This window comes from Panthera tigris, chromosome B4 (assembly GCF_018350195.1).
Source record: "Panthera tigris isolate Pti1 chromosome B4, P.tigris_Pti1_mat1.1, whole genome shotgun sequence".
Classification (NCBI taxonomy): domain Eukaryota; kingdom Metazoa; phylum Chordata; class Mammalia; order Carnivora; family Felidae; genus Panthera; species Panthera tigris.
In genome coordinates, this window is record NC_056666.1 from 22,439,999 (window position 1) to 22,458,364 (window position 18,366).

General features: G+C 43.7%; 1 protein-coding gene across 10 annotated transcripts in view; it reads left to right on the forward strand.

The window, feature by feature from the left end:
* KIAA1217 (KIAA1217 ortholog) overlaps nt 1-18,366 on the forward strand; it is a 300,868-nt gene that overhangs the window by 177,538 nt on the left and 104,964 nt on the right. The window lies entirely within an intron of this gene.

Sequence of the window (18,366 nt, forward strand, 5' to 3'; positions counted from 1 at the left end):
CAACAGAAGCACCTGTCACGGGGCTGAGCTCAAAGCCTTCTATAAAAACATTGGGAACATTCTGATCTCAGCGTTACCATCCCTGCTCTGTCAGGGAATACCTCAGAGACCCTAGGCAAATCTCATACTTCCTAGGCCTCAATTTCTTCATCCATAAAATCCTGACCCATTTCCCAGGAGACCTGAGAGAAAGATCCAGCACTAGAAAAATGGTTGTAAAGAGTAGGATGCCTCCCGGAAAGTCTTAGTAATGATAGAGTAGAGGGCCATTGGTTTATTTCATGCTCTTGCTAAAGCGAAGGTAGCTATTCTTTTACCAAAGAAAAACCAAAAGGCAAGTGCCAGAAAGAACGAATTCATCAGAGGGCAGGCAGTTATGGCCCTCATGCTCTGAATCCTTCATGCCCAGCCCCATTCTGGAGTCCGTGCTTTTCCAGTGGGTCACCTTCAGTGCAGCCTTTAACAGCACTCACCATTAATGTACTCATGGTTGTGAATAGTGGCCAGGCAACTTGACCTTATCCAAGAAGATCTATGAAAAGTGGCTCCACTGGGGCGCCTGAGTGGCTCAGTCAGTTAAACGTCCGACTTTGGCTCAGGTCATTTTCTCATGGTTCGTGTGTTCATGCCCCACATCGGGCTCTATGCTGACAGCTCGGAGCCTGGAGCCTGGAGCCTGCTTCGGATTCCGCGTCCCCCTCTCTCTGTGTCCCTCCCCCACTCGCTCTGTCTCTCTTTCTCTCTGAAAAAATGAATAAACATTAAAAAAATTTTTTTTAATTGGTAAAAAAAAGTGGCTCCACTGAAAATTGGTTTATCTTTAAAAATTTTTTTTAATGTTTATTTATTTTGAGAGCAAGAGAGAGAGAGACAGACAGAGAACAAGCATGTGCACATGAGCAGGGAAGATACACAGAGAGGGAGAAGGAATTCCAAGCAGGCTCTGTGCTGACAGAGTTTGAACTGTGGGGCTCGAACTCACGAACTGTGAGATCATGACCTGAGCTGAAACCAAGAGTCGGACGCTTAACCCACTGAACCACCCAGGCTTCCCGGTTTATCTTGCTCTTAACAAAAGAGGGAAAGGTTATTTCTGAAATTTTTGTTTGGGACCCCAAATTTTCAATGAATGGCCACCATAATATTTGTTTCTCAATTTTTTGGTTGAATTGGGTTCGTCAGGGTCAAGATAGTTATTATTTCTCTTACACATTAACCTTGAGAAGTCATATAACATATCAAGTGTAGACTCTGGAGCCAGACTGCCCAGAATTATACACCAGCTCTGTCACCAACCACTATGTGATGTGTGTCATATTCCTAAGTACTATTTGCCACAGTTTCCTTATCTATAAATGGATATAAAAGTAGAACCTACTTCATAGTGTTGTTGTAAGAATTAAAGTAGTTAATTTATGTTAATTGCTCAGTATCGTACCTGAATTGTAGTAAGTACTACATAAGTTGGGAATATTGTCATTATTAAGCATTTCATAAAGCCACTGTGGGGAAATAAATCCTGAGCTGTTGGCCCACTTGCTTTTTTTTTTATAATGTTTTACTTGTTTTAGAGAGAGCACACAAGTGGGAATGGGGGAGGGACAAGAAGGGAGGGGAACAGAAGATCTGAAGCAGACTCTTTGCTGAGAGCAGCAAGCCTAATGTGGGGCTCAAACTCACAGACTGCAAGATCATGGCCTGAACCAAAGTCAGATGTTCAACTGACTGAGCCACCCAGGCGCTCCATATTGGCCCACTTTTCAAAATGTATCTAGACCCTGGCCACCTCTTACCTCTTCCATTCCTAATCCACCATCACCACTTGCTAGGACCCTTGCAGTAGCTTCCTCCTGGCCTCCCTACTTCCCCCTTGCCACCAACAGTCTCCACAGAGCCGCCTGAACGGTTATTCCAACCCTTAAGTCTTGTTGCAGCACTCTTCTGTACCAAGTGCTGTATGGTCCATCGTTTCATTCAAAGTCCAAGGTCATCCACCATCTGGCGAGTAGGTATAAGCCCATCTACCATCTGGCCTCACTTCCTCCCACCTCATACCCAAGAGGGTGTGTGGGAGGGGTGGCAGGAGGTCCAGCTATTGACATCTTGGTAGTTCCCTTAACATCCTAGCTTACTGCTTCTCAAGTCCTTTTATACTTTCTGTTCCCTTTGCTTGAAACATTCTTCAGACGTCTGTGAGAAGGGTGGCGTCTCCTTGATTCAGGATGACAATGCACATGTCATCTTATCTGAAGTGGGTGTCTCTGTCCCCCCTTTCGCAATTATCTTTTCCTTTCCTTCTAGATTTACCCTTACCTGCTTTATTTCTCTACAGTAGACTAATTACCGCAGACATAGTTTGTCATTTGTTTCTTGACACAGGTTTGCCTCTCCCTGACTAGCATAAAAGGTCCATAAGAGCAGGTGTCTTATTTTGTTCACTGCTGTTTTACAAGCTCCTGATATGGTGCCTGCATATAGTAGGTGCTCCATAAGTGTATGTTGAAGAATTAATGGAGTGGGTGATACAGTAGTTTGTGTTGGACTGGTCAAGCACTTTCACATACACTCTTATTAAATCCCATGATGTAGGAAGCCTGGGGGGCAAGTTTCTTTTCTTGCACTTACACCTATAAATAAAGGGTCAAATCTGAAAAAATGACTTCTGTAGTGACAGAAAACGGATCAGTTTTTGCTTGGGCAATGGCGAGGATCACCACGGCATACAAGATCATTTGGGGCTTAAGCAGATTTTCATTATCTTCACTGCAGTATATGCATATATCAAAACTTATCAAATTACTAAATTTTATTTATTTACTTATTTATTTATTTACTTCTTGATTTACTTTGTTTTGTAAGTTTATTTATTTTGAGAGAAAGAGCATTTGTACGCGCGGGGGAGGGGCAGAGAAGAGAGAGAGAGGGGATAGAGAGAATCCTAAGCAGGCTCCACAGAGCCCCATGTGGGGCTCGAACTCATGAACTGTGAGATGGTGACCTGAGCTGAAATCAAGAGTCAGGCGGTCAACCAACTGAGCCACCCAGGCGCCCCTCAATTTTCTACATTTTAAATATGTATGTTATGTTGTGTGTTATTTTACCTCAATAAAGCTGTTCCAAAAAATTTGCCAGGTGACCTACCCAAGGTCACACAACATTTTTCTGGAAAAGCTTGACTAGACCCCACACCGGTAGATTCATGGTCTGTTCTTCCGGTTCCCTGCATTACCTGCCAGGTGACGAACGAGCCTTGGGTCTTTAACAGGAACAATGCCAATTTGTTGTAACATTTATTTATGTATGCCTCTGTGTTGAAAAGGGAACTTTGATTTTATAGTTTAGAAGTATTGTCTATCACTTATGTAAGTTTCTATCCCCTAAATTCAGTAAAAGTCAAATAACCACAAATAATTGGATAATATTTGAGGACTCGCTGGTTTATAGAACTTTTAGGTAAGCAAACTGAAACAATGAAATGATTTAACCGAGGTCATCTAGAGCAGCTGCTTTGGCACAGGAATTCGAAATTGAGTAACCCCAGATTTTGTTTTCAGCATACAAACCACATTTCCTTCCATCTTTTATTGGCAGTTATAACACTTTTTTTTTTCCAAACTACCAAGATTATCCATTTCTTGAAGTCCTTTGTGCATATTGTCTTTTTCCATCTTCTGAACGAGGTGCTCTGAATGTCTTCTGGCACATACAGGACTCACTATTAGGCTCTTTTGGTTTATTTTTTACTTTACCGTGTACGAGGGCACCACCTATGGAAGACGATACTTATAGAATTGAAATCAGTAAAGATATCAGCAAAATGTACACATCAAGTTAAGGCTAACATTCTATCTATTGTGGTTAAATGGGGCCACACCTTAATTAATAAATCTGTTCCTGACAAAGCGATTGCTCTCAAATTGATCAATATTTTTCCATTTAAATGGACCCTTTAAAAAAAATTCCTGGCATGTGCTAGTGAATACCTACTTAATGTTCATTGACACAGAGAGGTACAAAGATAGTCAGCCTAATGTTCAGATAAACGGAATAGAACAAATGCACAAGTATTTTGTGATGCAAGGAAAGTATACTCTTCTTGAGATGCTTAAGACTGTTTTTTTTTTTGTTTTGAATTATTACTGAACCTTTATCTTTTAGCTTTTAAATGTATTAGTTTATCCCCTTTATTGCACTTATATTCCCAAGACCCTTGGTCAAATAATTTATAATTGTGAATTGAAGCACATTTAGATACTAACGGCTGCTTACAGACTATGCTTGGTGAATTCTTTCATAATACTAATGGTTAATTACTCCTTGGTTTATCCGTTATGAGAAACTGTGTATACATTCATATGTATATGTGTGAATATGTGTATATACACACACACACATATATATATACATGCATATATGTGATTTTCTTAAAAATCTATATTTTCCATTATATTTTCAAGCATCACCAATCTTAGGAAAGCATATTATGGCAGAGAGAAAGAAATTAGTGGAAAATTTAAACTCCAGTGTGATTTTTTTCTTTCATTTGCAACATGTCTCACATCTAAACAGACACTAGTATGTTTCCTTGCATCAAGCTGCGAACATTGAAAACTTAATTTTTCTTTGGAATTTGGAGACTAGATGTTATCAGTAGGAAGTTGCTGATGGAAATTGACGCTTTTGCTTCTGGCCAAGCATACCACCGAGATCATGGAAGGAGCATCCAACCCTTGCAGAGTGTGCCTTATAAAACCAGAGAAGTCATCGGAGTGGGTGGATTACTTACATCTGCAAAGGCGCAAGTCCTAGCCAGATTGCTACCTATCACTGTGACCCAAATTTGTTTGCGTCTGCAGAATTCTCAAAGAAAGATCCTGTGCAATTTTTTTTTTTTTATGTTTGTTACAATTTTCCATTCAGATTGGAAGAATACCACAAAAATATTTGGTCAAAGAAATCTGAACCTTGTAAAAATATTTCTGTTATTACTGATGGCATTTGAGCCGTGGCTCATCTGACCTGCTTGTCAGTCTTCAGCAACCGTTTGGGACTGTTTTGAGACTGGATTACCCAGCGCTTTAGCTTAAGCTCCCCCGTATCTTACAAAATCCCCTTCCAGTTACTGCCTCATTATGACAAAATGACTGGAAAGTGTTGTCTATAAGCCCTGCCTCCATTTCCTCTGCTAGGATTTCTCTTGAGCCCGCCCATTCAGACCTTTAGTCCCACCGCTCCGTAGAAACAGCTCTGGTCAAGGTCACCAGTGACCCCCACATGTTAACAATGTTTTGTTATTAACAATGTTTTACTTGACTTGTCAGTGCCTGGCATGCTAGGTCACTTGCTGTCCTTAAGACATATGCTTCTCCTGGTTTCCTAGACACTTCTCACTCGTCAGTCTTCCTACCCCACTGACTGCTCCTCTTTTTTTTTTTTTAATTTTTTTAAATGTTTATTTATTTTTGAGAGAGAGAGCACAATCGGGGGAGGAGCAGAGATAGAGGGAAACACAGAATCTGAAGAGGCTCCAGGCTCCAAGCTGGCAGCACAGAATCCAGCGCGGGGCTCAAACCCGTGAACTGCGAGATCATGACCTGAGCGGAAGTCGGATGCTTAACCGGCTGAGCCACCCGGGCGCCCTACTGACTGCTCCTCTTAAGTCTTCTTTTTGGTTCCTTCTCCTTTTCTCACCCATAAGCATTGGCCTCAGCCCCCAGACTCCATCTGTTCTCAGTTATACTAGTTCCCCAGGTGATCTGATCTGGTCCCGTGGTGCCGAATGTCCCCTGTATGGTTGACTTCGTCACCTTGGGCTGCCATGATAAAATATTACAGACTTGGTGGCTTAAACCATGGGAATTTCTTTTCTCACAGTTCTGGAAGCTGGGAAGTCCAAGTCTTCCTGGCTTACAGACAACCACCTTCTCTCTGTGTCCTCATATCGCCCTTCCTTGGTGCCTGTGCAGGGAGAAAGAAAGAGGACAAGCTTTCCTGTGTCTCTTCTTATGAGGGTGCTAATCCCACCTTCATGTCCTCAGATAAACCTTATCACCTTCCAAAGGGCCGACCTCCAAATACTGTCCCATTGGGGGTTGCAACTGCAACATACAAGTTGAGAGGAGGACATAAACATTCAGTCCGTAACAATGATAATGACCCCTCCGGCTCAGACCTCTCCCCTGAAGTCCAGATTCATATTTCACATCACCTACTTGACATCTCCCCCTAACAGGCTCCAAAATGAACTTCTAGTTCTTCGTCAACAACACCCAGTCCTTCCAGCGTCTTCCCCATCTCAGTTGATTGCGTCCCCCTCCTGCCGGTTGCCTGGACCCCTCCTTTGATCTCATTTCACACTTAATCTGTCAGAAAATTTTATTCACCCTCCTTGCAGCATCCATCCAGATATCTGGTCACTGCTCACCATCCCTGGGACTCTGCCCAGGTCCAAACTACCACACTCTCTCTCCTGGCTTAGTGCCTTCAATTCTGGTGGTCTCCTGAGGTGGGTCCTTGTCCCCGGGAGTCAGTTCTCAGCACAGTGGCTCTGGTAAATAAATCTCATTTTTGCCACACCTCTGCTTTCAGCCCTCTGTTGGCTTCCCGGCTTACGGAGACTCCTCCCCCATCTCCTCTCCTCCTCCTGTCCCCCACCCCACTCACCTCCCTCCAAACGTGCCGGCCCCTTGCTGCTCCTGCCTCAAGGGAACTTGCTGTTCCCTCTGCCTGGATTGTTCTTTGCCCACATACCTACAAGACCGGCTCCCACCTTTCTTTCAAATATCTTAGCAGCGGTCATCCAACTCCTGTGAATAAAATAGCAATCCACCCACTCCAACACCACTGCTCTCTGTCCCCCACGCCCTGTTTTGTTTGGTTCCCTATTATTTGGCCCACTCTACACATTCCTGTCTGTGAGCTTATTGTCTCTCCTACACCAGTAGAAGCTAGGACCTCTGAGCTTCCTGCTGTATCCCCAACCTTCAGAAAACAGTGTGGCAGGTACTCAGCAAATATCTCTAGAGGGAATGAAATCTGTCTTTTTTTTTTTTAAATAAAATGTTTATTTATTTTTGAGAGAGAGAGCAGGGGAAGGGCAGAGAGAGAGAGAGACAGAGAGAGAGAGAGAGAGAGAGTCCCAAGCAGGCTCAGCACTGTCAGCACAGAGCCTGACGCGGGGCTTGAACCCACGAACTGCAAGATCATGACCTGGGCTGAAATCAAGAGTCGGATGCTTAACTGACTGAGCCCCCTGAGCGCCCCTGAAATCTCTCTTTTATGGCATTAATTGTGCTGAAGTGGGTGCAGCGCTCCTGCTCTGTGCATGTAAAATGGCCCTGAGCTTCGTGAATGTTCTCTATTCCTCAAGCTTTCATTTAAGGATCTGCTTAGCCTCTAGTTGTTTTAACCTGGATGAGCCCACTAGGGAAGTAGAATTACTTGTGCTGTGGAAAAGGGACCAAGCTTATTATTCTCTCTTTTGTTACGTTTGTTTTAAAGCATAACGTTTATATATCCGTGGACCTGCTATTGTAGAAAATAAAGCCAAGAGAATGCACGGACGCCTGTAAGTGACAGTCATTTGAGTTGGGTCTTGTTTTCTCCAGGTTTCTTCTAGCGAGGGATAAGTGCTCAGTGTGTCCAGTGCATGCTTTGATGAGGGCAGCCCCAGGCAACAACGTGGCTTGATTGATCCCTTAGCTAATCAAGCAGGTGCCTTTAGTAGGAATGTCAACAATTATCATTTTGATCTTGAGACATTTGGCGGCGGCGGGGGGGGGGGGGGGGTCTCTTACGAAAGTGGGGAGAGGGGAAAGAAAGGTTATTTATGGTGGATCTGGAAGCAGGGATGATATTTTACGGGCAGTGGTAAAGGAGACCAAGGGACAGGGATCTGAGCAGGGACGCTTTTGTCATTGCGGCCTGTCCCCACCCACCACTCCCTCAGCTGCCTTAGCCACCCTCAGACATTTGTTCTTTGTTGTGATCTTGGGGCTGAGAACAGAAGCTGCTCTTAAAAGGCAGCACTGGAACCTCAAAGGGAAATGGGGAGGAGGAAACAGCCATGTGTGATGTCTCCTACGTGCCCCTTCGGAAAGTACCAGAGGGAACAGAAGGTAAAGGTACAATGAAAAGTCTTCCGGGGTCTTTTGAGGGCGATTCAAAAGGTCACTTGTGGAGCCAGGTCCTGGAGATCGTCATCGTGGCCCCTAGCACCCTGAGTCACTCCTTCCTTGGAGTCCCTGCGTGCTGGGGGGCCGGGCAGTAGCAGGGGTGGGGTGGGGGAGAGTGTGGCCTCATCTCGTTACCCCTGTGCAACTGGGATTCCCCCCAGCAGCGACGCTCTTTTCCCACTTGCTCTTAAAGCAAGAAATGGCCAACAAGGGTAGCCTTGGGAAAATTAGAGAAGCCTGGCAAAAACGTTGAAAAGCCCCCGCCCCCACCGGGACATGTGCCACCAAAGGACCTAGATCCGAACACCTGACGAACAGCTCAGGCTCCACCACTATCCTCTCTCCTCTCCTGCTCACACGACAGTAAGTCCTGAGCACTCGTCCCCGGCCTTTCCACCGCCATCTCTCTGGATTCTTCTAGACAATAGCTCTCTTGGGAACCCCTTTATGCCTCTGGCCGGGACTGACACGATATTCCAGATCTCCCCACAGGGACAGGGCGTGCGGAGGGGCAGGGACAGAAGACACGGAGGAGGCTCCCAGAAGGTCCACACCCTCTGGCATGGACCCGAGGACACAGGAGGAGCGATACTGGAGCAGCAGGGAAGACACAGGGAGTGGGGATGGGCAGGAAGCCAGGGACAAGCCTCGGAACAGACTCACCCTGCCTCATGCTGTGTGTCACTGCCCACTTCAGGCTGGAGCCTGGCTGGGTCTGTCTGGGAGTGTCCACAGGACAGCCGTGGCCCGTCACGGCAGAGGGAACCTTTACGGCAGCCCCGGGAGAGTCCGCCAAAAGCCCGGAGGAATCAGGTAGTGAACGGATAAACAGAATGATTAGCAGGTGACAGTAATAGGAAAAACGCAAAGCTTTAAGCAGCACGGAAAGCAGTTCGCCACCGTATAAAAAACGTGGGGACAGTAAAGTCAGCTTCGCGTGACTCCGCCCTTTCTACTGACATAAACCCAGAAATGAAGGCACCGAATCGCGGGAGGAGTTGAGGACACTCAGGTGCCTGCTTCCATTAGGACTGCTCAGAACAAAATCAACAGAAAGGCATCTGTTGATAGAGTGGACGGCACACCCACCCCGAGTGCCGGAAGGTGAAGAAGGTCCCGTCCCCGGCTTCGATGCTGACGTTGGGGGGAACGCTTCTCGTCTCTCCGTGTCACACTCAAGCCTGCCTGGGGCAAGAGCACAGGGGCTCATGTGCCATCTGTCTAAGTATTTTTAAAACTATAAATCGAGCTGGCCAACTGTTAGATGAAATGTATTCTCTCCTCATCCTTCGATAAATATACCTTTGTGACCACGTCAAAAACTAGATTTGCTTTTAGCATTCTCAGAAATGCTCACGGAGTTCTGTGCTGGGTCACGAGATGAAGAAGGGCTTCCCCACCCCCAGCCTGTCCTCATTTCCACCACGCACATGTGAGCGATTATCCAGCCCACGTGGGCCCTGCTGACAGCCGCGCCTCCATCACCCCTCAGTACTTGGGGAGAAGCTCTGAAGCGCAGTGCCCGGGGCAGGGTCCCTTTCCCGCACCCCTCCTCCATCACACAGTTTGGCCCTCCTTCCATGGGGACTCCTGCACATGGGCCCTGCGCTTCTATGGAACCCCAGACATTAAGGAAGTCGATCATTCCGACGACAGGAGGACATCGGGTAGGTTGCCTTGTATTTTTGGGTCACGAAAGAGAAACAGCAAGTCTGGTTTTTTTTTAAGAGCTCCAAATGAAGGCCAGTGAGATATGAATTCCCCCAAACTGCCCACACTCTCTTTCTCACCACTTTCTGGAAAAGAATTCTGAGCCTCCCCCTCAGACACCTAAGAAGAAGCTGAGAAAAAGCAGCCCAGAAGACGAACAGCTGCTCTACCCAGTGCATGCCTCACCCTCCTAGTTGGCCACACGCCCTGCATCGCCCTCTCTCGCAGACTTGGGGAGCAGAAGAGCGAGTGTTCCTGAATATCCCTCAATGGCTGCCTGTGGCCAGAGAGTCACCTTTCAGCTGAGGCAGCTCCCCTTTTTCACTGAGGCAGCTCCCCCTTTTGGGCCTGGTGACATGAGTAGATCCACCCCTAGGCTTCAGGGTGGCAAAGGCCAGTCGTTTGCTGACAGTCTGACCGATAGCTGAAGGTCATTTCCCCCTCCACCCCCCACCGCAGCATGTTTCCCTGAGCTGCTAGAGAGTGGATGAGTTCCATGACAGTCACAGACCCACAGAGACCAGCCTTGCCGGGGATGGGACCCCCTGTCTAAGCCTGGACTTTGGGGGGAGACCAAGGGGTACAGCTGGGGTACGGGAGCAAGGCAGAGAAAAGATGTGGGAAGAAGTGGCACCAGAAGGCAAGACTCTTTGGGGCCCAAGTATCCCACAGTTACTATTTTATAAACATGAGTTTCACAAAGTCGGGAGTCTGCCCTCTGGAGCGAAATCCTAGAGAGTGGGTCTCTTGGCATTTGTTGATGACATTTGTCAGCAAAGGATGGTTTTTATTTTATTGCCATTAGCATATCAAAGTATAAATAAGCAACACTGCTCCGATTTACCCGGGAAGTTTCCTCGGGAAATCCCTGGTGATCCTGGGGGGGTTGCCTACAAGGGGAGAAAAAAGGCTCATCCTGTCAACATCTTGCAATGTCTTTCTCCCCCAGCTTGAGGATGAAGAAGGTTGTTACCTTTTCGAGCAGAGTAATTTTCACAGAATAGTAGAAAACAAAAGAAATTCTGAATAATAAAATTAACACTGAATACCGGTGGGTTTTTGAAATCTACATGTAAATGACATAAAAGTTAGAATTTCATACTGAAAACTTTGCTAGAGATCTATTTCTTCATCCGAAATAATTAGTGATTATTATTATGTAAAATACTAATAATTTAGCAGGGACGAAAATAAGTTTCAGAGTAACTCAGATGGTGTCTTACTAATGTCCATGATCTCTGTACCTAAATCTGCTTATCAGAATGATTGAAGAAAATGCAGGATGTACAAATCTTCTAGTGGGGTGGTTATAGGCTTTTTCTGAATTATAGCTAGAGTCTTTCTGGTACTTTGAAAACATGCATTGGAAACTGTAAAAGTTGCATTTTGCATATCCCTGAAAGGTCGAGAAATGTTTTTCTGAGACCAGGATTACTATACTTTCACACTTTTGTTCTTGTCTTCAAGAAAATCTTCTTCTTCCTTTTGTGCCCTTTATCCTTTGTACTGTAAAATTCCCATACCCATTCTTTTATCAAAAGTCAAGGAAAACTTCCCAAATTCCCATAATTACATTCAGGTATAAGCTCCTGGGTCCTCTGTGGAAGTGACTCTATTTAGACAGCATTATTTGGCATTCTTTTAAATATATGTGTGTGTGCACACACATACACACACACATATACACACACATGTGTGTGTATATGTGTAATATACATGCATATATGTGTATATATATATATATATATATATATACACACACACACATGTGGTTTTTAGTTTTTTGAATGGAAAAAGACAGAAAACATAATATAATAGACGTTACCAAAGTTAAACAGATATTCACATCTGTTTAACAGTTGAGAGACAGCATAGGACAGTGGTTACTGTCATTAATAGGGAGGATGAGTCATACAAGTTACTTCTCTTGCCTCAGTGTTCTTCATCTGTGAAATGGGGATAATTACAGTAGCGACCTCATAGAGAAGATTAAAGGAGTTAATGTTTGGAAAGGTCAGTGTCTGGTACATGGAAAGTGCTCTATACATTTCTGTCAAATTTTAAAAGGAAAAGTATCTCTCTCTTTTTTTAAAGTTATTTTTGTTTTACTAGTCTCTGTCCCAAACGGGGGGCTTAAGCTCACGGCCCCAAGATCGAGAGTCATATGCTCCTCTGACTGAGCTAGCTGGGTGCCCTGAAAGGAAAACTATCTTTCTGTAATTGCTTCAGGCCCTCTGGCATTTTTAAAGAAGTAAAATGTAAACTTCGATCTTCTTTTCTTCCTCCCTACTTTCCCAGAGCTAACTACATGCTGAAGTTGGGGGATGTGACTGTCCTGCCACTTTTAGTGCTCCTACTGGTATATCATAAATAGTATATATTATTTTTCTGCATTATAAAACTTTACACAAATAGGAACATACTGCGTGCATCCTTGGTAACTTTCTGCGGCCATGCAACATTATGTTTTTGATATTGATACACGTCGATAGACGTGGTTCTAGTTTCTTCATTGTAAATGCTGTTTACTGTCCCATTATGTGAATAAACCAGTGAGAACAAAGTGGTGGGAAATGGTGCTGTAAACAGCATCTTAGAACAAGTGCTTGGCTTGTGAGATTCTTCTCTCTGATGGATAATTTAAAGTCAGGTGGCGGGATGAACATCTTCGGTTTTACCAGGTATCCCACGAGCAGTGAAGAGCAGACTGCATTTTCCATGACTTCACCAATACTTGGGGTCACTGGGTTTACTGACTTTTGCCTCTCTGATGGGTATGCAATGCCATGGTTTCCATTTTTATTTCCATAATCAATAGTGAGGTTGGGCACTTTTATGATTATTGGCTGCTGGGGCTTCTTCCTCTGCGAGTTGCCTTCTTATGCCATGAGTTTGGGATATCTATTATTTCCCGCTTTCTATTTTCTTATTGATTGATAAGGGTTCTTTATTTATTCTGAATACTAGTCCTTGGTAGAACACGTGACTTGTAAATGACTTCTCTCAGACTGTGGTTTGTCTTCTTTATTTTGGTGATAATGCCTTTTACAGTAAAAATATTCTGTAATGTAGTGTCATTCAGCTGTATTTGTCTCTATGGCTTATGGTTTTTATTTCTTTTAAAAGTCCCTGTAATGCCTGGGTGGCTCAGTCAGTTAATCATCTGACTCCTGATTTCAGCTCAGGTCATGGGATCGAACCCCGCGTTGGGCTCCACATTGGGTGTGGAACCTGCTTAAGGTTCTCTCTCTCCCTCTCCTTCTGCTCCTCTCTCTCTCTCTCTCTCTCTCTCTTTTTCTCAAATAAAATAAAATAAAAGTCCCCATATCAGTGTGTTAGCAGACAGCATCGTGTTTTGTTTTGTTTTTTAAATCTCGTAGTTTTAACTTCTCACAGGTCTTTAGTCCATCAGGAATTTATTTTACTTATAGCATAAGGAAAGGATTTTTTTTTCTTTTTTTACTTTTTCCATTTTGAGAACCAGCTTTCCTCACACTACTTCTTGAATAGTCCTTTCTTCATGGCTTTGTCCCACTCCTTCTGCCATATATCAAGCTTTCATAAATCCCGTGTCTTTTTCCAGGCTGTTTTGTTCCATAATTCTGTTTGTTCCATCCCTGTGCCAAAACCACAGTGTTAATAGTGTTGATAGCTAATACAGCAAGTACTCCCTCTTACTGTTTTCTTCAGAATTGCAGGATTGTTGCTGTCAGTGGTATATTTTTATTAAACTGTATTCTCTAATTTTTTTTCTAGTATCTGGGGTTGCTGTTGAATCTAGATATTGATTGTACATCATTCAGTCATACTGAATCCTCATTAGTTCTAATAGTGTGTCTGCAGGTTTCCTTGGATTCACTGTTATATCACCTGAGAAAAAGCAGTTTTGATTATCCCTCCTAATCCATATGCGTTTTTATTTCTTTTTCTTGTACTAACGGTGCTACTCAGACTGACTTCAGATGCAGCAATAACAAAAAATCTGAGTTTCAAGGTTTTGTTTTTGAGTAATCTCTACACCCAACATCGGGCTCGGGCTTACACCCCTGAGATCAACAGTCTCATGCTCCACTGACTGAGCCAGCCTGGTGCTCCTATTCCCCCACAAAAATCCAAGTTTAAGGACAATGTTTCTAATGTTTCATCATTAAGCGTTACCCTTCTTTGAGGTTTTTGGTTGGATACCTTTCGCCAAATTAAAAGAGTTCTTACTTTTAACTTATTTTTTCTTAACCTTTTTCTGACGCTATCAAGATTATCGTCTAGAGCTCCTCTTATTTCTTATTGTAGAATATATTAGGACTAGACTATGTAGTGTCAAACCATCCTTATATTCCTGAGATAAATTCTTCTTGGTCATGATGTATTTTTTCATACTTTGCTAGGTCTGTTTTGCTAATATTTTATTTAGGGGGTTGCGTTTAAATTTCAAGCTTTTCCTTTTACTACTTGCCTATCATTCAGATTAATACTAGCCTTATAAAATGAATTGACAGGGCGCCTGGGTGGCTCAGTCGGTTGAGCAGCTGACTCTTGGTTTCAGCTCACGTCATGATCCCAGGGTCGTGGGATCAAACCCCACATCAGCGTCTGTGCTGAGCATGGAGCATGCCTAATATTCTCTCTCTCTCTCTCTCTCTCTCTCTCTCTCTCTCTCTCTCTCCCTCTCTGCTCTTCTCCCCTGCTTGTACTCTCTCTCTCTCTAAAATAAAATAACAATAAAAAACTTAAAAACATAAAATGAATGGACATTGCGATGTTTAATTTAACTGACTGCTCACCTGAAGTATAAGAAAGAATTTAGTTACAGTTGTACCGTACTTCTCATACTTAATTCCGGTGTTTCTCACAGCATTTCATGCATTTTCCACCCTAATTGCTGACTAACCTTCAAGATTAAGTTATTGACTCCCTTGACGTTGCGCAGGTTCTGTAGTGACTGTGCATTATAGCTTCTTCAGAGACAAGTTTCTAACTATCCATGTAAAAGACCAGTAAGATCCACTGGGAATGAATAGGGTCCCAGCCCCAGAAGTCAGCATCTGACACACTCATGACTTTAACACAGCTTGAATTCCAGAAGTCATCAACACATTCTTCAAGGCATTTTTTTTTTCTTAGAGAAATGCCTTGGGATCTCACTTCAATGGTACTATCATATCACTTGAGTCCCAGGTATACCGATTTGTCTGGAACAAAATAAAGTTAAGGAGTTAATCGCAATGGTGCCATGACTAAGACTTTGTCTTGAGAATGAGTGCCTCCGAGCAGGATCTCTGTCCAGTGACTACTGCCTGTCAGGTTGTTGAGTGGGGCAAGACTCTATCATATTCAACTTCCAACAGACTTATTTTTTTTTAACATCTTCTTCCGTGATGCTAATGCAGGTGGCTCCACAATTAGGACTCTTTAAAGCACATTGTAAATTAGAATTTGGCATAAAATTGCATTTATTTGCCAGGAAATTCGTAGTCTTTCATAAAGACTCTCCCTTAGGGATTCTCCAGAGGGCCTCCATAGTTCCTCCATTATAACTAATAGAAGATAAATTAGTTAAAAGACTTCACAAAGTCTTACATTGCCTTAAATATCAGGTATCTGGATGAAATAAGCAGCTATTTGATTGATATAATCATTCTTCAGATACTTCTGCAAAGAGTTGCTGGTTACCCAAAACAAAGACACTGAAAGCTGAGAGGTTATTCCAAAAATAAAGATTATCAACTTTCTATGGACAATAAATTTTCTATTACCTTGTTCCTCCTCACAAGGCAACTGTCGCCATCCTGCTTTGTCACCTGCTTGAAAAGCTACTCCATAGGAAGGGACATAGCAGCATGGGTCTGCTCAGGACGGGAAAAGTTACTGACATCTGAGGGCATGCTGGAGCTTTTCAAGGAACCCACGCAGACTTGTCTTGAAAACGCTGCTGTGTCCGAAACAGAATGCCAGCGGGTGTTAGCTATGAATCGCTAACTTCTAAAGAACAGTGTCGTTTATGGAGCCCCTCTGGAGGGGTTAGAACACAGAGGGTGACCAGAGGCTTACCTCTGTACTTCCCATTTCTGGTATAGGACCCGGCACATCATAGGGGCTTATGTAGTGAAGGGATGAAGCCATCCCTACAGGTCCCCTTCAGTTCATTTTGTTCTAAATCATAAGACTCTTGAATTCAGTCTCTTAAGGATACACCAGCGTGTTAACTAACCTGGAATCTTTTGTTTATATCAACCACCAATGTCGTCCCCATTTCGGATGCCAGTTTACAATTCTTCCGACGCCAACGGAAATCTTTCTAGGAGCAGCCTCCTTGGCCCATCTCTTCCGGCTGAAAAAACTCCCCGGTTTCCTGAGGAGAATCCCTAGTTGGCCAATCTCTTTAGATCTGTGGAGGTTACCTTTTCAAATGATCAAATGAAAGCATACTTATTCTAGGAAATGGAGAATATGCAGAAAAATCGGAGAGAACAATATCATCCATGACCTTATCACCCAAAGACAATGACTCTTCTTGTCACTTTGGTGTGCAGTCATCAAATAGGTAGACTTACCATGAACTCGATGAAACCAAGGTTCAGGTCCCCATGCATAAGTAATTAACTTTCCTACTGGATTTGCTATTTCTAATTGTTCTTAAAGAGGTCCCTCAAAACTGTATAAGCTTCAGACCAAACAAGACCTGTTCCATCATCCCTGCCATCAAGGTGATTAACTGATTTCTACAAATCTGGTTCCTTTCTGTTTTGTAGTATGCTTTACCACTTAACAAACTATAAAAATTTTCTCGTATCCTTCTAGAATTCCTTTAATGACAGCATAGTGTTCAACGAATTGATTTATCAAATGAATGGATTTATTAAATGACTCCCCTAATGTTGGAATTCCCCTATGTTCTTCCTATAGATGATGCTTTTTTGAGCATCCTGACCACTACATCTTTATGCATAAATATGTAGAAATGAAATTACCGGCTCAAACCGTATGTATAATTTAGAGGGCTTTTGACACAAATAGCCCTTTAGAGAAGCACTGTCAGTTTACTTTCCCAACAGTGGTATGTGAGAAAATTCATTTTCCCAACCCTTGTCAGCACTGTTTATTGTATTGTAAACGCCTTTGCCAATTTCACAGGTATAAAAAGCTATCTTAATATTTTCATATTTATATTTTTCTTATTAAGTTGACAACTGAGTTCCCTATCGGAAAGTACTGTAAGCACTCTTTCTATTTTTAAGGCAATTGGCCATTTGCAATAGTTGTAATGCAGATACTGATTTGCATAATCATACATTGGATTTGGAGAAACTGAGGAATGTAGGTCATTTGGATTGTCCCCATCATCTGCCTGTGGGAAATGCCATTTAGGGGAGATTGTGGAAGGCATGCCAGAAGGGAAGCATACATATTAGATTGGCCACATTACAGGGAGAATTGAATTCATTTCAGCTGAAAGATATGTGAGCATCTACTACGAGTCTAACATTCTACTATATATTCCCATCTGATGAATGCAGGTAATCATACTGTGGAATTAAAAGCTATACTTGTGGAGCGCCTGGGTGGCTCAGTCGGTTAAGCATCCGACTTCAGCTCAGGTCACGATCTCACGGTTCATGAGTTTGAGTCCAGTCTTCCTCTCTGGACAATGCTAGCTGTCCTCACACTCTTCCTTGGTGAAAAAAGACACGGTTCATGAGTCTGTGCTGACAGCTCAGAGCCTGGAGCCTGCCTCGGATTCTGCGTCTCCCTTTCTCTCTGCCTTTCCCCTGCTTGCACTCGATCTCTCTCTTAAAAAATAAATAAACATTAATTTTTTTAAAAAAAAGCCATGCTTATAATTTCAGTAAAACACAATGTGAGCACAGGTGTAAGAAAAATTAATTCCTGGGGCACCTGGGTGGCTCTGATGGTTAAGCGTCCAGCTCTTGATTTCAACTCAGGTCACCATCTCCCAGTTCGTGGGTTTGAGCCCCACGTCGGGCTCTGCCTTCACGGCACAGAGCCTGTCTCTGCCCCTCCCCTGCTTGCGTGCACGCACACGCATTCTCTTGTTCTGTCTTTCAGAATAAATAAACTTGAAAAGAAAGAAAAATTAATTCCTCGATTCTCAGTGGAAACGTGACAGAGGAGTGGTCGGGGAAGATCGCTCAGAGGAGGTAGTGTGTGTGCCGAGCAAACTGGTGGGAAGGTCACCCACAGTGGCGGTGCAGCGTGCGTCGCAAGCGTGCATGCTGAGTTCACAGAACAGCAAGATTTGCGGCACATCCAGAGTGCCATAGGACTGTGGCCTGGTGTGGGGTAATAGGGCAGCAATGGGAGACTGAGGTCTGTATTGGCCCATTCAGGCTGCAGTCACAAACTCGCATACACAGAGTATCTTAAAACAGCGTATTTGTCAGTTCCAAAGGCTGGAAGTTCAAGACCAAGGCGCCAGCAAATCCGGCTGGTGCCCGGGGAGGACCCACTTCACCGTTTGCCGATG